Below are 22,297 nucleotides of genomic sequence, written 5' to 3' on the forward strand. Positions count from 1 at the left end.
GCTAGAGGCAGCAGCATTCGCAGTAACAGATTGCCTATTTGGATTGGCCACTTGAAGAAATGCGGCATGCACAGACAGCAACATTCACTGCTGTTTGTTGACAGAACAGCAGTGCTCAGAATTACAATTTAGCAATGGTTGCAGCTACATTCTCTGTTGCTTTGTCCTTTTCTTCCTCCCACATCACACATGTAAATAAGTGTGACCACATCCAATGGGGATTGCTGAAACTCTGTATCTATTTGTTGTCTCTGTGGAATAATGGGATGTCTAGTCTGGACCAGGAAATCAAATCAGTCATGAAACTCTCTGGGTAATTTGTGAGTCTGGCTGCTGTCTCTCAGCATCTCTAACAAGGCCAGAAATTGGAGCCCACCACACTTCTTGTGGCTGGGCCAGTTTTACATGGATTTCTTTTGGCCTTGAACTTTACCAAGCCTCCTGTACCACTCTCTTCCTTCTCTCAGACTTCCACAATTTTCAGGGGTGGGGGATGATATCATTTTTAGGAGGAACTGGGTCTCGTCATGCTAACACAAGCATTTACAACCACGTCTTGGCCACTGGTTGCCATGGATTCTATTTCACATACTTGTGATAACATCTAGGGCTGGCATATGGAATTCTTAATGAAGACCTCTCCACATGCCCCTCATCTTGTAAATTAGCAAAGGGAAAAAAGTGGCAAGAGACATCTAGGCCAGGGGAAAGTATAAGACATCATTAGACTCCTCCTAACATTATCAGGAGCACAACAGGGCTCATGCTAATTAATTTAGGACATTCATTGGAGAGCTTTCAAATTAATCAAATCCAAATGGCTCCATCTTTGCTTCTGACAGGGGTGATTCAGCCATGAGGTACTTATCTATATAGCTTTCACTGAAGAATGATTTGGGAGACAAAATGAAATAACACTCCCTCTAAGTCTGTGTTTCTTAGGAAAAAGGTGAGATATAAAATGTATGGGAGAACAAAACAAAAAGATCCAAGGGAATTATGTGAGAGTCTGTAATCCATTTAGAGCATCTTGACAGAATGGTGGGATGTTATAAATGGAATGAAAAATGAAGGAATTCAAAAGTTTTTGAGTGAGGCCTAGTTTTGATGGCACGGCAGTGCTATGGAAAGGCATTCTGCACATGTTCAAAAGTGTGCTCTCTCTCTCTCTTTCCTTGCGAGTTACAAATCTGAGTTCGAGGACTAAAATAAACACAGGCTCTGTGAATAAATCCTGACTCCAACGAAGCCCTCAATCGTGTTATCTTTCGACAGTTTGATTTGGATAGCAGTAAAAAAGTAGGTCAAACCTCACAAGATCCATTTTTTGGGGGGGAAAGCCTTATGTAATATTTATTTAATAAGCTGTTTTGCTAATGTCAGTCCAGTGTTCACTTACGGGAAAAAAAATTATTATGATGATACCCACCAAGCATAGGCTGCTTCCTTTATGAGGTTTTGTTACTTTTCCACAGTGTATTAAAAAAATTCTGCTAAGGAAAAAAAATCAATAAAACTGGTGCAGCGCTTTGGGTCCTGATAAGCTGATTATGTTTCTAAGTAACCATACATTTAATATTTTCATTTTGAAATCTATACAACTGCATATAACAATTCACGTTTCTCTCAGGGTTCTCACAAAATATGACCTTAACTCTGAATCATTGTGCCTAGGAAAGACTCTCTTCTGCTCCGGATTCCTTGGTTTGTTTTGCCCATAGGCCATAACAATAGAGATCCTCTTAGGGTCAAGGTAGGATGTTATCTCAGCAAATATATTATCCACTCACTACATTTGCTGACATAATAAAATGTGGAGGCAGAAGAGTACTCGGGGAAGAAGATCAGTAGGTGGGAGGGTCAAGTGACCCATTCCCAGCATGAGATTCAACTTCATGATCCTGAAGGCACTTTTGGAATTTTTAGAATTTGTAATGAATACATTTTGCCAGCCTCCAGGTGGGGCCTGGAATTCTCCCAGAATTCAATTGACCTCAGGCTACAGAGATCAGTTCCTCTGTAGAAAACTGCAGCTGTGTAGGGTGAGGTTTATAATACCATATCTCTGCTGAGCTCTTTTCCCTCCTGCTTTCCCCATGCGCTTTCCCCAAATCTCCAGGAATTTCCCAACCTGGAGTTGCCAAACACAAAATGTTTGGTATGGTGGCATGGCCAACCACAAAACGGGTGCCACAGGTGATGGGACCAATTGGTTATGCAAAATGATGGGAAGTTCATTGGAATCCTCCTCCTTTGATGGAGGCAGCTAATTCCAAAGGGTTGCTCCTTGAAGACCTAAAGATGGTGCCTACTGAATTCCTCTGAAGTACCTTCTGCTCTGACAAGGTGACAGAAAGCCAGAATGAACAACAGAGTTTTGGAAAGAGATGCTGTTGGTGGGCTACATGATGCACAGAGGCATCCCATTGAAGATCAATGCCCTAATCCAGGGGTAGTCAACCTGTGGTCCTCTAGACGTTCATGGACTACAATTCCCATGAGCCCCTGCCAGCAAAAGCTATCTGAATTTCATCTTCGGTCATGCTCAAACTCAGTTTCCAAACTTGGCTTGGGGAATTAAGAGAAAATGGCCTGCAGGTATTTACAGGAGAGAATCTGTGACCAAAGGATGGATTAAACACAATTCCATACAAATGCCCCCCCCTTTCACAATAAGTGAATTAATTATCAATAACATATTGCCATGTCTCATTTATCCCTTATTCAGACAGTAGATCAGGCCATTTAATCTCATGTAAACACAGTTATGGTACCTGACCTCAAGTTAAAACTACTTCCTATGCCCAAGTCCCATGGGAAGGAATGAGAGGATCACAACAGTTGTTAATTTTATTCTTTTCAGGTGGGCAGGAAAAGTAAAAGAGGAAAGGAAAGAAGAATTTCCCAGTACCATGTGGCAATATGCTTGGATATTGACCAAAGACTGAATATTGTGTGACATGGTAAAATGCTTTCAAAACCCACACTGGGCAGACATAGTGACCCTGAGTATTGCATGTATGGAATTATTAATTAATAATAATTAATTATTCGTCTTCTTCTCTCCTCTCTTCGTCTCCTTCTCCCTCCCCCCTTCTTAAGGCTGGATGTGGTAAAATGACATTTTAATGCGACTGCCTCTTATGTTGGAGGCACATGCATGAAATCAGCAATCTTGTACAGGTTGCAACTATTGCTGTGCTGTTCTTATTTAGGGTAGTACAGGTAGTGGGGGACAAACAGCTGTAAGCATTGTTCTCAGAAGGCTGCGATTCTGACAGAACTTGGGGAAGCAGGAAGTAGGATGGAGATGATCTGGTCTGGGCCTAGCTTTCCTTCCTGAGTGATGCAGCGCTGCAGGGTACGTTTAAGGTTTAAAATAACCCTGGATGGGAATGAAAATTGTGACTCAGTAGCCACAGATGGAGAGATAGTAGGATACTTCTAAGGCACAGCAGTAGCCTTGATGATGTCTTCAGCTCATAATGAGCTGGGAGGTAAATACAAGGCAAGATGCATTCCCACTCCCAGGAACGGATCCTCAAGGCTGTGATGATCTCTCGGCTGTATCAGCATAACTCCATGGGTCTGCTTCTAGTATTACCACACTAGCTTGGGGTACACCTAGCAGGTGGACAGCTGGAGTGGCTTATCTTCCACAAACAGGTTGAACAATGGCTCCTAGTTCTGAGCATTTTTGAAATTCAAGAAGTCATCCCTTTTTTTTTTATTACGGTTTCAATCTTAAGCACGCTTGCCCAGAGCTAGTCTTACTTTTGGGTAAACAGTACTTAGGATCATGCTGTTAATCATCTTTCTCCAGACTAAGCAGGCCCAGTTGCTTCATCCTTCTTTGACAGGATTTGTTTTCTCAGACTTTTATTATCTTGGTAGTATTTCTCTCAATGTTTTCTAATTTATTGGCACGTAAGTTTTTATTTCCTTTTATACCTTAAAAATAGGGTGAGGTGAAGCGTATCAATTTATTCCTGCTAGCATTGTACAATAAGGGCACTTATCCTCAAAAATGGACCTAAATGCAAATCTGAGCCAGTATTGTGAATCTCATACATGCTATGGTCCATTATAGGATTAATTGTGCATCAGGCTTCCTGATAAAAAAAAAAAGTGCACAAGCTTTTATGCTGTGTAATGCAGATCTGAGTCTCTCTTGTTTGTCATTTTGTACATCCAGGTCCACAATCTCCCCATCCCATTCTGGATCTTAGGATAATATTCTCAAAAATGTTGTCCCAAGTAGGTGTCTATCTAGCTGAATGTCTAGCTTGTGCATTAAAAGTAGATACTTGTGGCATTCCTAAAAAGGTTACTGATACTTGTGGCATTCCTTAAAAAATCACTGATACTTGTGCATTCCTAAAAATGACATTTATTTGCACCAACAACCATTTCCTTGTGGTGTAGCCCCTCAAAAGCAATAGCAACCAAATGCATAAACACAGTCCTTTCCCGGAGCTGGGCAACGTAATGATGTTAAGCATTTCTATACTGAGGAAATTAACTTGAATGCTGGTACCAACCATATAGGAAGGAAATAAAGTGGCACCATAGCTAAACTGGAGTCGGACACAATAAAAGGAACATGGAAGACCAATTGCTATAATTTGAGACTAGGTGGCATACACCTGTAATTCCAGCTGCCAGGGAGGCTGAGGCCAGCAGATCATGTGAGCTCAGCAGTTCTGGGCTGCAGTGGGCTATGCCAATTGGGTGTTTGCACTAAGTTCAGCATCACTATGGCAAGCCACAGGTTGCCACAGCCCACCAGGTTGCCACAGCTCACCAGGGTGAACCAGCCCAGGTTGGAGGCGGAAGGAGTAAGTATGAGGTAGGATACTCCTTGCAGTGACTTCCAGTTCTTGTCTTACTGGCTGTACTACACAACTGTACTCTGTACTGCTGTCTCACTGCTAGACTTTTCATTGTTGCTATCTAGCCACATCCAACTAATGGTGACCTCATAGGGTTCAAAACAAAAGATGTTTAGAGGTGATATGCCATTTCATGCTTCTATGTAGCAGCACTAGATTTCCTTGGTTGTCTCCCATCTGATCCTGCTTCGTGTCTAAAATCTAGCAAGATCGGGCTAACCTGAGCTATTCAAGTCATGGCATGGACAGCTTAGCCTTGTGATTATTCTACTATCTCCCCATCTCAGATAAAAAAAAAACCTTCTGAGCCCTTGATCACACAACCAGCAATGCTGATAGTCTTCCATATTCACATTGGTCTTTTTACCAATGTAACTTGGCTCACTTCCTTCTCCCTAAAAGCCATCCTACAAACCCCTAAATTCCAATTGCCATGGTGGTGTTGGGACCAGATCTGAATACAGTACAAGAACTTGGGGCTGCTTCATTTGATAATGGATGTCTGTAGCAAGTGGAAAGGTCAGCTAGTTAAAACAGATATGATTTTCTTCACTGGTAAGACTCTTTCTGGAGGACAAGCGTTCAGCACTCCAAGAGCTCTTCTAAGAACTCTTTCCATGTTTGCCTTTTTAGAAGTGAATCACAAATGTCACTTTATCTTGTCACTGGCATTGTGCGGTAGAACTACAACTGGTCATTCTGAAGTGCATTTAAGTGACTTTTGAGCATGAGTGGCAAGCTCTACTGTGGCCAGTCTCCTACCTGAGGGTAATTCAAGCAATCAAGTTGACCCAGGAAGATATGAGGAAGATGCTGCTAAAACTCTCTGCTTTCCATTTAAGGGCATGCTTACCTGTGGACCTGTACAGCTGTTTACTGCAGATTTCATCATGATTAATCATGGCCTCAGTGTAGCTTCTGAATAATTGATATTGATTGATTTGATTTTTCTCCAATCTGTCCTCCTCCAGGGAGTACAAGGCAGTTTGCATTGTTCCCTACCCTATTTATTCTGACAACTCTTTCGTTAGGTGAATTAGGCTGAGAGAGAAAGAGACTTGCCTAAGTTTTACAACAAGGCGAGAGTTTGATCTCCGGTTTCCCAGTCCTGTCTAGCACTCCAACCACTACATAACACTGCCTATCTATTTTCAGGGCTAGAATCTGCATTTTCTGTCTGGATCACAGTGTTTAAAAAAAGTGGAATTTTCCAAATGAATTTCAGCAACAGGAGAAAAAAGATACAGGGACGGTAGGGTTGATGGAAAGAAGAAATTGACAGCTAGGTGCAAAAACACTCCGAGGAATTCCGCTCCTAAGGTTTGTGGGTGCAAAGCTTTAAAAGATAGTGCTGGAACTGGATCAAAGATAAAGCTTTCAAAGATAGTGCTGGATCATGCTGAGAAGCAGCCGAGCAGCCAAAGCAGTTGCCACGGCACTGCTTTATTTTTATATAGTGATCCATTTATTCATTCAGGCAATCTCTAAGCTGCCTTTCCACCTATAATGTTATCACTGTTCAGTGGATGTGCACCTACATTTCTCAGCAAGTAACAAGAAGTGAATCTTAATGTTAGCGTCCGGAGAAGGGATGGACATGAACTGGCTGACAAACAAAAGTATGTCATAAATTTTGGCCGGTTCGTGATTTGTGAAATGATGTTCACAAATTGACGAATCACCATGAACTTTCGTTAACGTTGATGTCGTTTGTGGTGACCCTTGGCAGTTCTCAAAAAATGTTTGAGTGGTGGAGTTTCAGCTGTTTGGAATCCCCTGCTTTCTGCTCCCTTCAGTTTTTTGCGGGGAGCAGGAAGCAAAGAACCATTTAAACCATACAGCTGAGTGATGGTCCTTTATTACTGGTGTCCCTATAAGCAGGGGTAGTCAACCTGTGGTCCTCCAGATGTTCATGGACTACAATTCCCACGAGCCCCTGCCAGCATTTGCTGGCAGGGGCTCATGGGAATTGTAGTCCATGGACATCTGGAGGACCACAGGTTGACTACCCCTGCCTATAAGTATGGCAGTGGTCCATGTCTATAAAAGAATAACATGATATAATTCATACCCCTGATGGTCTATTGAATACATAATATACATTTTAAAAATTGTGTGGAAATGTATTTACGTGACAGCATCTAATGGATCAGGAGGTGCTTCTCCTCTTTATCAAATAATACAAATGGTTATAGCCGAACCCCTAAAAATGTATTCATGCTGGAACTCACTAGAAGATTACCTCATCACTCCTAATTCCCTCCTCCCATCCTGGAGGTTCTCATGAAGAGCCGGTTACCCCATTCCTAACTCTGGACTTGAAGATGATAAACACCTAGTAGGGAGAGAGGCACAAGGAACAGCTGAAAGATGAAACTAGCACCTTACTGTACATATTAGCCATTCAGGGCTATCTGGAGTGCTTTGTCTCATCTCATGAAATGGTATATTTCATTACCAATACCTGGTTCCCCCCCCCCCCCCCCGGTTCCTGTGGACAGTACTGGACTGCTCCAGGAGCCCTACTCATTCTGATCTGCCAGTCAACATTTCATCTGCACCAAGACCGATGTCCCAGAGCATGGGGAGAGGTTTTCTTTAAGAGATCATACTGTATACCGCCATTGTATGATGCTGGGGATTGGTTTTAAGGGGATTGTTAATATTATACGATTTTACTGGGTATTGTTGCATTTTCTTTTCTGTGAACCGCCACGAACCAGCTTGATGGGAGTGGAGGCATACAAATGTATACATAAATAAATAAATAATAACTAAATATGGTTGTATTTTATTTTGCTCCGAATTGGATATACAAAAATCATCTTAAAAAAAAAAGACTGTTTATCCCATGTAGTCCACCAGCAGTAAGTCTATTGCCTAAACAGAAGAGTTCACAGAACTCCTTTTGTCCACACAATGTGAAATGGATGTTCATGCCGCCTCATTTGTCTCTAAGCTATGGAGACAAGGGACCAGGTTGTTAACATTTCAACCCACACTTGATTTTGTCATTTGAAAACTTGTTTGTTGATTACGTTTTAATGGTAGTAACAATGCAAGGAGCTCAGTTTCCAACTTCAAAACCGAGTAGAAACTTAAATGTTAAGCGCCCTTTCCCTTCACTGCACATTCCTAAGGAAAATTGAGGCTGCAAAGTCTACAAACAGCATTTAATAAAAACATTATCTCCATTTAATCTACCTGAGCCACTGACAGATCAGAGGACTGTCTGCCTGCATCCCGGAACTACCAAAAAGGGGTCTGTTTGTCTTTAGACTTGAGGTCTGCAGTTGTCCGTGTGAGTCGTATCTGGCATATCTTCTATACTGAAAATCTAACTATTAAAATTTTTGCAAAACTGTTGCTTAAAAATCAGATTTTTAAAAAAAGAATTCTTGTGTAGCTTTTCTGTGGATTAATTTTCATTTCACTATTTTAATTTTTTTACCCATTGTGGACTTCTTACATCAGATTCCAGGCAGAAAAAGAATCTATTTTAACTTTTGTACCTTGAATGACATGCAATTTTGTTTCCAAGGAAACTACAGATTTTTCTGCAGTAAATTCCCTGTTAGAAGAAGGATGGGGAGGAAAGAGGAGGAGCTGGTATAGATGGTATACCAATTACTTATATGCAAGAAGACTCCAAGTATACTTTTTTTTGTTACCATCCTTATATATGTGTGGTATCAATGTTCATGAATCTTAAGCATACCTCATTTTCATTCTTCAATAGAACTCTTCTGGTAATCACCAGTATACAAAAATGAGCTATTTTACTGGTGTTCTACCATGGAAGCATCAGTACTACTTAATATCCATTATGAAAGACCTATGCAACTTTCCTGTTCTCTGAAATGAATTAATTTAAATGGAATTCACCTTTGTCGCATATAAGAGCACCACTTGACCTCATATAAATTATACTACAATTAAATTATATTCAACATGTACCCGTATAAATGTTGGCTTCATAGCTACAATATAATTAACACACTTTTCCTAATTTGTACCAAGCCTAGGCAGATAGAGTTGAGGTTACTCAGAAGTTTGAGGTAAGAGAGCAGAGGTCAGTTTAATTACAATAAGTCACTGTGGGGAGGGAGCCATAAAGACACTCATTTCTGTGTTGTCTACCCCCTCTCTCCCAAATCTTAGCAAATGTGGCAAATATGTGAGTTCTGTTGTCTGGCTGTTGTGGACCCACTTTGCAGAATGTGTACATTAGATCCTCCATTAGAATACTTGGACCAATGATCAATGGATATTACAAGGGAATTCTGATATATGTTAGAGAGAGAGAGAAAATGTTTATGAATTATTTATTCATGTATAGTATTTTGATTATGTGTATACTTGTTTTATAGAGTGTTAAATAATCATACTAATGATTGGAACTTTATTTACATGGAAGTTATGTACATAGAATAGGTGGGATTCCTTGTTTATTATTAATAAACATAGACAACGTTCATTATTTATGAGTCATAATATGTATAGTATATTTGAATAAGAGCAAACCACTGAAGAAATATTGTGCATTGAAAATAGGAAGCTCAATATATATCAGCATAAAATATTGGACAATAAACATTCTTTAATTAGCAGCTGTTTCTTTGGTCCTGTTTCTTCATTTTGGTTTAATTTGGATCGATTTGTTGACATTCTTATTGTGTGGCTCAGAGCAAACTCTTGGAGTGGGAATTTTGTGCACCATTTAGTTCTCTCGCTGTCCTCTTGCTTGCTTTCCCAGCACAAGACAGGTCAGGTCACATCAAAGTGGCCAAGGCTTTCTGTCTTGTGCCAGGAAGAGACTGAGATGGTAGAGAGGGAAGGCATATCAGCTTCCTAGTGCAGGAGTCTGCACTGAGCCACACAGCAGGACTGACAAAACGCTTCACAAGCAGAAGTGGGTCCTACCCTGGGAAGCCTGTATACCCTCTAGTACCCTCTCTGGCTTCTCACTTTCTTCTCAGCATGAGACAATGCAGCTCAAGCAAGAAACTTCCAAAGTGCCTTCTGAAAGGCCCATTATGCATGGGGGGAATAACACACATTCGGGGTGGAATGGCGGCGACTAAAATCACCGATAACACACAGTGCTGGCTGCAACCGGCCGCAGCTTCGGTGCATGCCGCCGAAAAACCCGCGTTCGCGAAACGCGGAAGAAAGCACAGCTTCCGGGTGACCGGGGCGCAACCAGAAGTGGCACCGGGATCGCCGCATGCATAATCGGTTACTCTGGGTTTTGCCGCCATCACGCCCCGCCCCGTGCATAACCAGTGTGGGTCGCGTCTTCCCCCTCCGCGTTTTCCATGTGACCCAAAATCGCCGTTTCAGCGGCCGTGCATAATGGGCCAAAAAGGGGCACTTTCCTCAAACACAGGGAGGTTTCGCATCTGAGACTGGTGCTTAGAGGGATCCCAGATGGCATGTCCAAAAGAGCCATATGGGGTTCCCATCCACAGAGTGAATATTAGTGATTTACAAAATGCACCTTCAAAATGCTGATTAAGGGCTTTTCTGCACAATGGACTTGGTATTCTTGGTGCTGAATACACTCCTGGTTTTTTTGGTGGTGAATACACAAGCACCAGAATCAGTTTGGGCATGGATCTTCTATACATCTGCTGTCTTTCTGCATTTTCACAGTTATAGAGTCTGCACATGCTTTCAATACTTAGGATTTTCAAGGGAGTGTGCTGTCATAGAGGTGGTCTCAGTGGTGATGTCACACACATACCTCGTTTTAGTGGTTCTAAAATATCAATATATCACTAGAGTGTTGCAACAATGGGCTAAGGAGGTTCTTTGAATCGGCAGTTTCATTTTTAAAAAGCCCCAAATCTCTAGCCTTTGTCCTCACAGAGATATAAGGGAGAAGGTGATTCTCTTTGTGGGAAAGGTCTAGAGAGTTTCTTATTAAAATGAAAGCTGCGAATTCAGAGAACTTACTTGGCCTATTGTTACAATGCTCTAGTAATATATTAATATTTTAGGGCCCTTTTTAAAATGAAAGAAAATGAAGCTGCTTTTCTTCAAGGTGGGAGGGAGGGAGGTACTGGTTCGGCCACCGAGGTGGGCTGGAGGTGGGTGGGAGTAGGCAGGAAAAGGAAAATAGAAAGAAACATCACACACACACACACATACACACCACCTTTTCAGGATCTGCTTCCAAAAAAAGATTGGCCAAAACCAGAACATAATAGGTGGAAAAACAAAAAGAATGTGAAAAGGAAAGGCAAAACAATGTGTGCAGAAAACAAGGGATAAACCAAAGCATATGGGGCCGGAACCTCTGTGTGTGTGTGTGTGTGTGTGTGTGTGTGTGTGTGTGTGTGTGTGTGTGTGTGGGGAGAGACATGCAGAAAAGTCCTAAAGTCCTAAAACTAGTATAAAATACACAGGAAACAAAAGAAAGAGATAAATACAGAGAAAATCGAGTAGAAAATAATAGTACAGAGCAAGCCTCGGTGACACAGGATGTCAGGCTGATCTGACACCAAACAGATGACATGAGAGAAGTAATACTCAAACTTTGTACTCATCAGAAGCAACACTAGAACATCTAGTTAGGGCTGCCATGAACCATTCTTTAAGGAGCAAGAATTTTTGCTGTGTGTGAGTTATGAACTTAATAGAAAATAAAGAAATAAAAACTGATTCCATAGACCTTTAATACTCTGAGGAAAAATTAAAGTTGGAGCAGAACTATTTGGGGGAGTTCCTGCTATCCCTTGCTGCTCATGTAAAAGGGGTAGGGGGGTCATATCCTGCATTCACTATCTCAAATAAGAGACCAGAAGAAGGATTTTTATCAGTTATCAGAAAACTGTATTAAACAGAAGGGCATGAGTTTCCCTGTCAAAGATTATGCTTCCTTATGAATCTCAAGCCTAAATAAACTTTATAGGATAAGCTTTAAAAAGCTCCCTAATAAGATTTCATAGGTGCTCTCTCTCTCTCTCTCTCTCTCTCTCATCTTTCTTTCCTTTCCAACATCAAGTCACAGCTGACTAATGGTAACCTCATAAGTTTTCAAGGCAAGGGGTGTTCAGAGGTAGTTTGCCATTGCCTGCCTCTGTATCACAATCCTGGTATTCCTTGGAAGGTCTTCTGCTTCCAAATACTAGCCAGAGCTGACCCTGCTTAGCTTCTGAGATGTGATGAGATCAGACTAACCTGAACTATTCAGGTCAGGGCCATTATTATTTACTGGACTCTAAAATCTCTCCATCTTTCTGACTGTCTGTCAGTTCCTCATGGTATGCCTATTTGTCATGCTGCAGCCATGCCATGCTAGAGCAAGGTATTGAAGCTGAACTGAGCCTCCCTATGAATGCCTAGTTGTATGGACACCAAGGTTGCATGATAAGAAATTCATAAACAAATACATGAACCAGGCTTCTATGTGACTGGTCTTTTAAAGGAACAGTTCTGTTCACTAAGTTCACCCAAAGAAGGATGTCCCTATGCAAAAGAGAGGAGTGCTCACTCTTATGCTTTTTCCATTTTGACCTGGGTGAAACCATATCAGTGAAGGCCATGACATTTCAACATTTCCTCCTAGACATGACTTGCATCTTTCTACTTAATTTGTTCCTATCTCAAGGGTGGCATTAGACAACTATGGGCAGATAAGAGGGAGGATTATACAAAATGGAGTAGACTTTGAAGGCCATGAAGAAAGACTGATTGGCCAATACTTATATGGATGCTTTCCAGCATATAGAAAAGAGTGTTTTTTAAGACTATGAAATAGCTCATGAGCTCTGCAGGAAACAAGCATCCCTCAAAGCTAGCTCTTCTTGTGGCAATTAGGATGAAGTAGTAGAATAGTACTGCCATTGTTTGCCACTAAGTTCAATGCCCTACTGTGGAGAGGAAGCAGAAAATTACACAGAAGGAAAAAATTGTGCATTGGATTTGCACAAAGGGGAAATTAAAAATGGGGGTGTTTCCAGGTCTAAACACCAGGGGTAAGAAATTAAAAATCATACTTGCATATTTCATCTCAATTTGTTGGGAAACAAACAAGTTTAGAGCTCTAAATGTGTTTCCCATTTAAACAGATGGAAAGGGAAATGAATGGGGATGACTTTGTTTGCTTTCATTCCCATTAGTTTTTATTTCACAACAATGAATAAGCCCCTTATGGTGAATTTTTTTCATTGGTTTTGGAATGCAAACACATTCCTTTTAAAGACAGCAACATTTAAAACCCCAGCATGTTTTGAGCAAAGTGCAAAAAGAGAAGAATTGAAAAGAACAAGGAACCATGAGAGGAGGGAGGAATAACTTCTCTTGTAAGGAGTTCCATAAATGGGATGCAAGTTTTAAGAAATGTCTTCCGTGGAATAGATGCCCAGATAATTTCCAGTGGCAGGGGCACTGGCATTGGTCTGTCCGGAGGGCAGGCTTGTAAGGGAGGTATGATTTGAAAATCTGAGCATGTGGACCCAAAGTGTCCAGAAAAATCCTCCTACTGTGTTAGTACAGCCACTTTCTCTCACTAGATTAAGAAAAGTGACCTTGACCATTTATGCACTGGAGGTTTCATGCCGGGCTTCAGGCTGGAGTTTTAGTCATGGAAGGTTGCCCCACCTCTTCCTGCACCCACACAGGGGAGCATTTGGCCTGGTGAGCCTCATCCACCTCTGATTTGTGCTCCTGCACGGGAGCTAGTGCAGTGAAGTTCCCAGTGCGTAAATGGTCCTTGAGAGAATTGCGGATTGGGATAGCACAGGCTGATCTCATGAAATCTTAGAAGATAAGCAGGGTCAATTCTTGGATGGAAGACTTTGCAGAGGAAGGCAATGGCAAACTACCTCTGCTTAATCACTTGCCTTGAAAGCCCTATGGGGTTGGCATAAGTCAAGTGCAAATGACAGCACTTTATACACACCCACATTCATCTTTAGAGACAATGTTGCATTTCTACCTCTACAGCTGTCCATTCACTGACCTGAGAATAGTCAAAAGGCAGCATGAACATCTGAAAACAAACAAGTGGGATATGGAACCAAAGACAAATGAGAATCGCAGGTATACATGGATGAAAAGCAGCAGAATTCTCATACTCTCATTCCTGGTCTGCACTCTTGGGACTCTGAACCTCCATACCTAGTCCCTAAGGAGTTGGCCCTGCAGGTCCACATTCAAAGTCTTTCTCAATTTTTTTAATCATGAGAAACCCTTAAAAATTATTCAGACTTCGAAAAACTCAAAAAGTGACACAATCACGCAGAATATGGTTGGGAAGCACAGCTGTATATGTGCCCACCCGGCGCTCCTTCCCTTATCACCCCTTCCAGGTCCACCATTAAGGGGGGGGGGGGGACAGATTGATGTGACCATATATGGTCATATGTCCTGATAAATGTTTAACAAATTTAAAAAATATATTTTAAAAATTAAATAACTCCCACCCATTCGGGAAACCCTAGTTGAGAAAGCCTGCTCTATTCTGACCTTATTTACATATGCTCTTTGCAATTGCATTCCACTGCCAAACAGACGAGAGGCAAAACATTTCTCAAGCTGACCCCTATTTTGTTTCAACACTCTTAATAATAGCTATAAACACGTCCTTCATTAGCCAGTATTTGCCTCATAGTTTGTACATACAGTTTTTAAATCTCTTCGGTGTTGACAGAGCCCTGGTGATTCACAGTTGATTGTATTTCTGGCTCGGCATTTAGTTGGCATAATCATTGCTCATCTATCCATATTCAGCCTCATCTGTGTTGTGCAAAATGCCCCCCCTCCCCAAATCTGAGTATGTGAACTGTATCGCTCTGTTCTCCAAAGCACAGGTCATTCCAATATTACAGCTAAATCAACTGGTCACCTTTTGAAACTTATATAAGTAAAACTGGTATGATGAGTCCATCAGGACAAATTCAAGATACCATCATTGGTTACTGGGATTCAAATTTTGTAGCAGACACCACTAACAGTGCCAAACATTAGCACCGCATAATGAATGAGAGCATATGCCAGGACAGCGCCGTGCAACCTCTGGCTGTAGAAACAAATATGGTTCAGTGTGGAGCCAAATATAAATCTTTAAAAAGAAACTGAAATCTTCATATTAAGGTATATTTGAAGAGAAGGCCGGATGCTAGATGAACAAATATATACATAAAGGTTTGCTTGAGACTAAAAAGCTTCTTGGAGCTACTTTATAGGAAGGGAAATGATGAAGGTGAACATTGGTGGGTAATCCAAGTGTGAACCATGACCAGATTTATGTCAGGGCACTAAAACAATTGCTTAGGGTGCTCCTGTATCTATTTATTATATTGTGAGACCTTGTGTTATGCTGATTCCTAATAAAAGACTTGTAACAACCAGTACTTGGTTGGGAAAATGTTATGGATGGTTAATGTGTCAATGACCAGTAATTTTAACCTGTATATTTCCAACAAAAAAATAGAGTCCAATAACACCTTTAAGACCAACAAAGATGTATTCAAGGTGTGAGCTTTTGATTACATGCACTCTTCCTCAGACCTGGTCTTAAAGATGCTATTGTACTCTATTTTTGTTGTGCTACTTCAGACCAACATGACTACCCACTTGAATCTGTATATTTTCAGTTCTGCAAATGGACTTTCTCATATGGGATGGCTGATGTCTTGCTTTGAATGTCATCTAGGCCTGCTTGTCCATCCCCTGTCCCTAGTTCCAGTGGCCTGCCAGTGCTCCAAGTGGTAGTGGGAACAAATAAAAGCAGCATTGCATATGGCATTGCACTACTTCTGGTAAACACTCCAGAGTGACATAGGGGAGCTCTAGGGATTTTCCATGGTTACAGCTGGTAATTTAGGGGGTTTTACTCTATGTCATCATGCCTGTGATGCCACCTCCACACCATGTCCTGGCCCGCTCTGCTAGTTGATGCAAAACCAAGAGCCAACCTAGCCAGAAAAGTTAGGAACCCAAAGGTTGAGCTTCAGATATAATTTTTAAAAAAATCAAATATTTATTACATAAAGTGCACTAATTCAACATATTAAAAACATAGTCATCATATTTTTAAAACATCACATTTCTAACTGCACATGGAATTGATCAACCCTGAATGGACCAAAATGCGTTTCAACCCTGAGGGGTCTTCCTCAGTGGTCAAATTATTGCGAGGAATGCACTTATGTATAAAATCAAAATTAAAAGTCTTGCTGGGTGGCAAAGAAAAATCTGTTAGGCACTGCTCCAACTAGTCTTTCTAATGTAAAGGTATCTGATCCGGAGCCCACCTTCTAAAATATGCGCTTCCAGAGACCACCACTCTCTACTTTTGCCCAGCTCTCAATCACCAGTGCATTCCCACATGTGTTAGAAAAAGCTTGTTTTGACAAAGGTGGGAATGCACTAGTGACTGAGAACTGGGCAAAAGCAGAGAGTGGGGGCCTCTGGAAGTGCATATTTAGAAGGTGGGCTCTAGATCAGATACCTTTACATTAGAAAGACTAGTTGGAGCAGTAACTAACAAGTGGTAGCCTCTGGAACAATCTTTTATAGGTTTTGGGGGAGAGGGGGTCATGCTGAGCTTGTGATGGGGGCATGAGAAGGGTATGGTGAGCACATGATGGAATTTTCAATGGGTAGGAAGTTGGGAAATGGCCTAGCCAGGTCCAGAGATGGGCATTAACGGGTCTACACAAAGGGAGCCATCATGTCTCAATGGGTCTAGTTATGGAGGTAGGGGAAGCAATTTCCTCTGGCAGATCGGCTTAGTGAGTCAGAGGTGAGAGACAAAGGAACTTGCCTAGAAGCCTCTAGGCAAACATGGCTCTGTTGGCCACTTGATCAGCAATGCAATGGGGGGAGGAAGAGGAGAGCAAGATGTGTTTTAGGCTTCAGCTATCATGCTGAATCTGTGGCTGAGAACAAGCTGAAGAGGGAGAGGAAAAGATAAGCCTAGACTATTGGGGAATGCCACTGGTTGTTGGAGACAGTATGCTAGCCGATGGGGCAGGATCCTGCCATACATAACCCTGTTGGCAGCTGCAAAGTGTAGTGCTCTGTGTGGGGCATAGGGTGTCATGACCACTAGCCAAAACCCAACAGCCACACATTCGCCTGACTTTCTGTGAAAAACAGATGCAAGCCTTTGTTTCTGTTTTCGTAGAGAGTGCGGAGACCAGAAATTTAGTAGGGCAATCTCTTCAGTTTCTCTTTATGAGTTGCGTAGTCCTGAATTACAGTGCCATCACTATTGTTGCACTTTCTCTCCATAGCCCTTCTAGCAGCTTTATGATTCCTTTATTGTTGATAGCAGGGCAGCAATATAATGCATTGCTCGAGGCTCTTAACGAGTCAGAGGCAAGAGCAGGTTTCAACTGGAGCTTTCTTTTTGCTATGACACTGCACGGCTTCCACGGTTCTGTAATTGTCAAGGCCAGTCACTTTCATTGCACTGTTATTCTAAAGGCCACAGGGGTGGCCTTTCCAAATGAGCTTTTCACTTACTGCCACCAGGGGACAATTGTGCCATGTTCTTTCTGACGATCAGTTGTATACAACTGAGGACACCGCCACTGGACTATGGAGTGTGGAGTTGCCCAGTTCATCGTGCAGATGGGAGGGCTGTTATGTTGAGTACCCTGAGGAAGGCAGTATGAAGGAGATGTCAAGCTCTCTTTCTTCCTTGGAAGAGCTGCTGAAGACCTCAGTTAATTGTTATAAGTCATACCTATTATATGTTATATTGTTATATGTCATACCTGGCCTGAGAAAAATAAGGCACGAGAAAGGCCTCCTCCTGAAAGAAGTGAGGGGCTGAAAAGCAAGAGGAGGTTCAAAAGAAGAAAGGAAGCTTCTGAGTGAAGGTTCTAAGAAGTTTCTGTGACCCTCTATATCCACCCAGGGAAGAAGGACATCCATATTTAATTATTAAGAAATATATTCAATAAATCAACAGAGTACATAAGGTTATCTTTTTTATTTTCAGTTTCTCATCTAGTTTGTTTCTTATTGGAATGGGGGGGGGACTGCCAATAAGTACTGAATACATTCTGAGAATCTGACTTCCCTTCACCAAAATGTTTATATAGTTCTGATTTATTCAGAATGTACCACCCAGAGTTCTATTCATGGCCTTATGTTCTGAGTCCAGTTCTTTGTAATAATCTAACAGCCATCTATAGATTGTAAGAAATTTATATCCTCTCTGCTCTCTCTGGAGAAGTATCTTAACAAGGCTATCTTTAATCAGAGGAGTTCTATTTTTGACCATGTCAAATAAAGCAAAAATATTATGCTGAACCATTTTGATGACAATATATAATGAGCAAATGAATAACAAAGTCCATTTGTACTAATTACATCTTCAGCATTATATAGAAATTTTGGCTATAATCTCTGGCAAGATTGTAGCACAATCTGTACATCATCTTCCACATGTTCTCTTTCAACAAGGTTTTTTATTTATTTATGCAGCATTTTTTTTACCCTGCCCTTCTAAGGAGCTCACGGTGGTGTAATTCATTGGCCAGTGTCCACTCCTCTATTTTATCCTCCCAATAATTCTATAAGGTAAGTTCAACAGAAAAAATGACCAGCCCAAGATCACTCAGAAAATTTCATGGTAGAGGGAAATATCAACAATATCAAAAGGAATCTAAATGTCTCTGATTTTCCAGACATCAAAATGCAATTGAAATAATGGAAGAGCACTTCTGGGTCAACCTCTACTTCATGCAGGCGTGTCCACATTACTTCGACACTATGATTTCCAATGAAGCTGGTTCAGACATTCAGCCCTGAATGATTAAGTATTCAGGAGTTATTTGGGGAGGGTGGGTGTTTTCTTGCTTTTTTATTACCAGATTTGTACCCCACCTTTTGACCTCAATCAGGGTCACCAAGGTTGCTAACAGTTAAAACAAGCATTATAAGAAGACATCATATTAATTAATTTATTTAGAGCCATTTTAGCCATCTCTCCAGGAACCTCCCTGAGGTGGGTTACAACATAAAAACAAAGAAAAAATAAAGATTAAACTTCAGACTTAAAAAAAGACCTAGCCCTGCACAAAACAGTTAATAAAAACAGACCACTGACAGTTTTAAAACAGCAACAACTTCCAGGATAACATTTTTTTAAAATCAGCCACTTAATTAAAAACCTGCATGAACAGAAACTTTGACCAGGTACCTAGAAGAAAGAATTTTTAAAAAGAAGCCTCTTTGTATGGCTTCCTTGACTTATGCTTTTAACTGTGCAGGCATTCTTTTAGGCTTGGCAGTGCCTTTCCTAACCTGAACTTCAATTAATGTGGTTTTAAATAGCTCCCAAGCATCCTGTAGGGATTTGACTCTCTTGTAGTTTCCTTTCAGCTTCCTTTTAACTATTATTCTTTTTGAAATAAAATGTTACAGTTTGGGAATGTTAGGGGCACCTTTATATTGACATGAATGCTGAACTTAATATCATTATGGTCACTTTTCTCAATTGGTGTAACAGCCTCCACATTTTTCACCAGATCCTTAGCCTTCCTCAAAACAAAGTCCAGGATCACCACCCCTCTGGTTGGCTCTGTGGCCAGCTGTTCCAGTGCACAGTCCTTTATGTTGTCTAGGAATCTCTTTTCTCCAGCATGATTCAAGTATATGTTCACCCAATCAATGTGAGGGCAGTCAAAATCTCCCAGTATACATTATCTGCTTTAGTCATTTCCCTTATTTCCTTCTCTATCTCAAGATCAGTCTCGAGGCGGGTGATAGTACATCTCCACATATTGTTTATGTTGAGTTCATTCCCCTATTGTTTTCTGACTTATTTGATTCTATGCCCTTTTTTTGTACAACCCAATACTTCCATGAACTGATCCCTCTCTGTCCTGAGAATACCAGACGAATTTTAAAAAAAATCATTCACTGGTGGAAGACAGTATCTGAAGGGGACAGATTAAAATCTTTGGGGAGAGAGTTTCACAGTTTGGTGCCACAGTCAAGGTTTCTTGGCCAAATATCCAACGATCTAATCTCAGAAGCAGTGCCTTGGAGTGTTACCATAGCAGTCATAGGTTGGTATGGGTTAGTAAAAAGGTGAAGAGAAGCTGAGAGATATCCATGAATGTGTCACCTGTCTCTCATAGTATAAAAATGTCTGATATTTTGTGGGATCAAATTTAGTGTTGAATGATAGCATTATATGACATTTTGTAAAAACTGAAAACTGTAGGAAGTTCTTCTAGTAAGAGGCTGAAATATGGTCCTCTGGACATGAGAGTGCTGGAAGGGCCCACTGGTGGTTTTATAGTGCCTAGTGCTTTAGACTCCCACATGCTGGAGGGAGTCCGTGTCCCTTTGTAGGATATAGCCTTTGCAGCAAGAAGGTAGAAATTTCCAAGCAGGGAACACATAATGGAACTCAAGGATCAACAAGACACGATCTCAGGTTCATCACTGGAGACACAATCTCAGGTTCATCACTGGAGAGTGGTCCTTTTCTTTTTCTGCTCTGATTCCACACACCTCCCCCCCCCTAAAATTTGTGTAGAATATTCAGAGGCTTAAACCTAATTAGGAAGATGCATGGTAAAAATTGTAGAATGGTTTTAACAAACTTAATGTGTGCTTTTAACTTTATAAATAAATTACTAGGGGCCAAGCCCATGGCATTCAGGAATACAATGGGTACTAGATTGGGGGTGGGGTGGAAGAACTTTGCAGACGGCCCCTCCCTCTCCCCAGGACCTGGAAAAGCTGCAGGCAGCTGTTAGGGAACTCACCGGCAGAGGCAGCTCTCACAGGGCAGAGATCTGCAGCCTCTAAACCTCAGAGTAAAGTGGTAGGAGGAGGGAATGATCAGGGGTGGTGGACGGAAGGTAATTGGCTGGCCGCTGGAGGAGGAATCAGTCAAGACCAGGACAGCCACCCTGAGTGGGTATTAAGCACTGAGTAGCACTTAAACCATGAGACATGCTCCTCCTCCAAGGCTTTACCAGAAATGTATTATGTGGAACAGATTGTATTTTATTATTTGATGTAACCTGCCCTGAGCCTCATGGGAAGGGAGGGAGGGGTTAGAAGAATAAAGTTGTTGTTGTTAACTGTATCATAGTCACACACATAAATCAAACAAGTCTATGCAAGCCATAGTAAAAACCGGAGAACCAAAATGGCTGACAAAAATAAATTAATATAAAAGGAAATCAAGTAGGCACATTTGCTCCGCCGTCTAAATTGTGTGGGGAGGATGGATACTTGAACATTCCGGCTATTTTCTTTCCTGTCTTTTCCAAGTAATAACCACCTTTCTTCCCAGCACACTGGGGCTTTAGGTGTGGGCATTTGGAGATAGTGGTTCCACAGCTTCTGCTGTAATAACATATATGTTTGCTTGCACTCAAATACTGAAGATGTTTAGAGCACTGCATGCCCTGTCACAAACTAGTAAGCACTATTTTTGGCCTTGATGCAGGGCTCGAAACCCATTGCAGGGATGGAGTTGATTACTGCAGTATCTGCAGTATGTTTACAAGTTATTTATTCTTTGGCTAATAAATTATCCTTTAACTCTGCAGGTGCTCATCAGTGAAATGCTAGAGAGCCGCAGGCAGCCTTTGAACCATCTCATGGTGACTTATACAGAAACGCGTAAGAGAACTAGATTTCTGGCTAATGAATCGACACACCACTAACAAGTCAGTTTAATCACTTCCTGAATTGAACTAGGAAATTCACAAAGAACCTAAGGAATGTTGTGCTTGCTTGTAAAAAAATGGCAAGGACATTATAATGGGACAAACTGGAATGGAACTACTAGTCTCTTATCTCTCCCTTTTGAAGCTCAGGGTAAAACTAGGGGGCTTTTTGCACGCCTTCAAAATAGCACAATGGTTGCCAATTGAAAACGCTACTGATTTGCTGTTATGCACAACGTCGTTGACAATCTGCCACACACCTGAAACCAATCTGCAAAAAGCGCTTCCTTGTAGCGCTTTCAGGGAAATCCCCAAAAGTGGATTCATCCTCCGGAAAGCGATACACTCCTGCAACCAATCTGCAACACTAGCGAAAAAGACCTGTGCGTTAACATTGTTGTGGTTTCTACAAAGTCCCTCCCCCTGGCTCTCTTCTCTGATCTTCCGGCGAAGCGATCGCCATTTTTTTTTTCTCCGAGCGAGCGGGGATAAACGCACCAGCGAGCCTCTTTCAGTTTAGAGGCTTCCCCGGCTTCAGTCCCTCCCCTTCAGTCACTAAGCACAAAGAACAGAGAAGCCCGTTTGCTGATGTATTTTCCCTTTATTTTTTACACATTCATTCAGCCGAAAATCGGGCCCGTGAGAGGGGGGGGATTTTTTTTTTTCACTCGGAGGGAGCATGGCAACGATCAAACGACAGCTCAAACACACCTGCCAGCTGGATGGGTCTCTCCGTTGCAACGA

The sequence above is a fragment of the Paroedura picta genome, chromosome 10 (genome assembly GCF_049243985.1).
Source record: "Paroedura picta isolate Pp20150507F chromosome 10, Ppicta_v3.0, whole genome shotgun sequence".
Taxonomy (NCBI): domain Eukaryota; kingdom Metazoa; phylum Chordata; class Lepidosauria; order Squamata; family Gekkonidae; genus Paroedura; species Paroedura picta.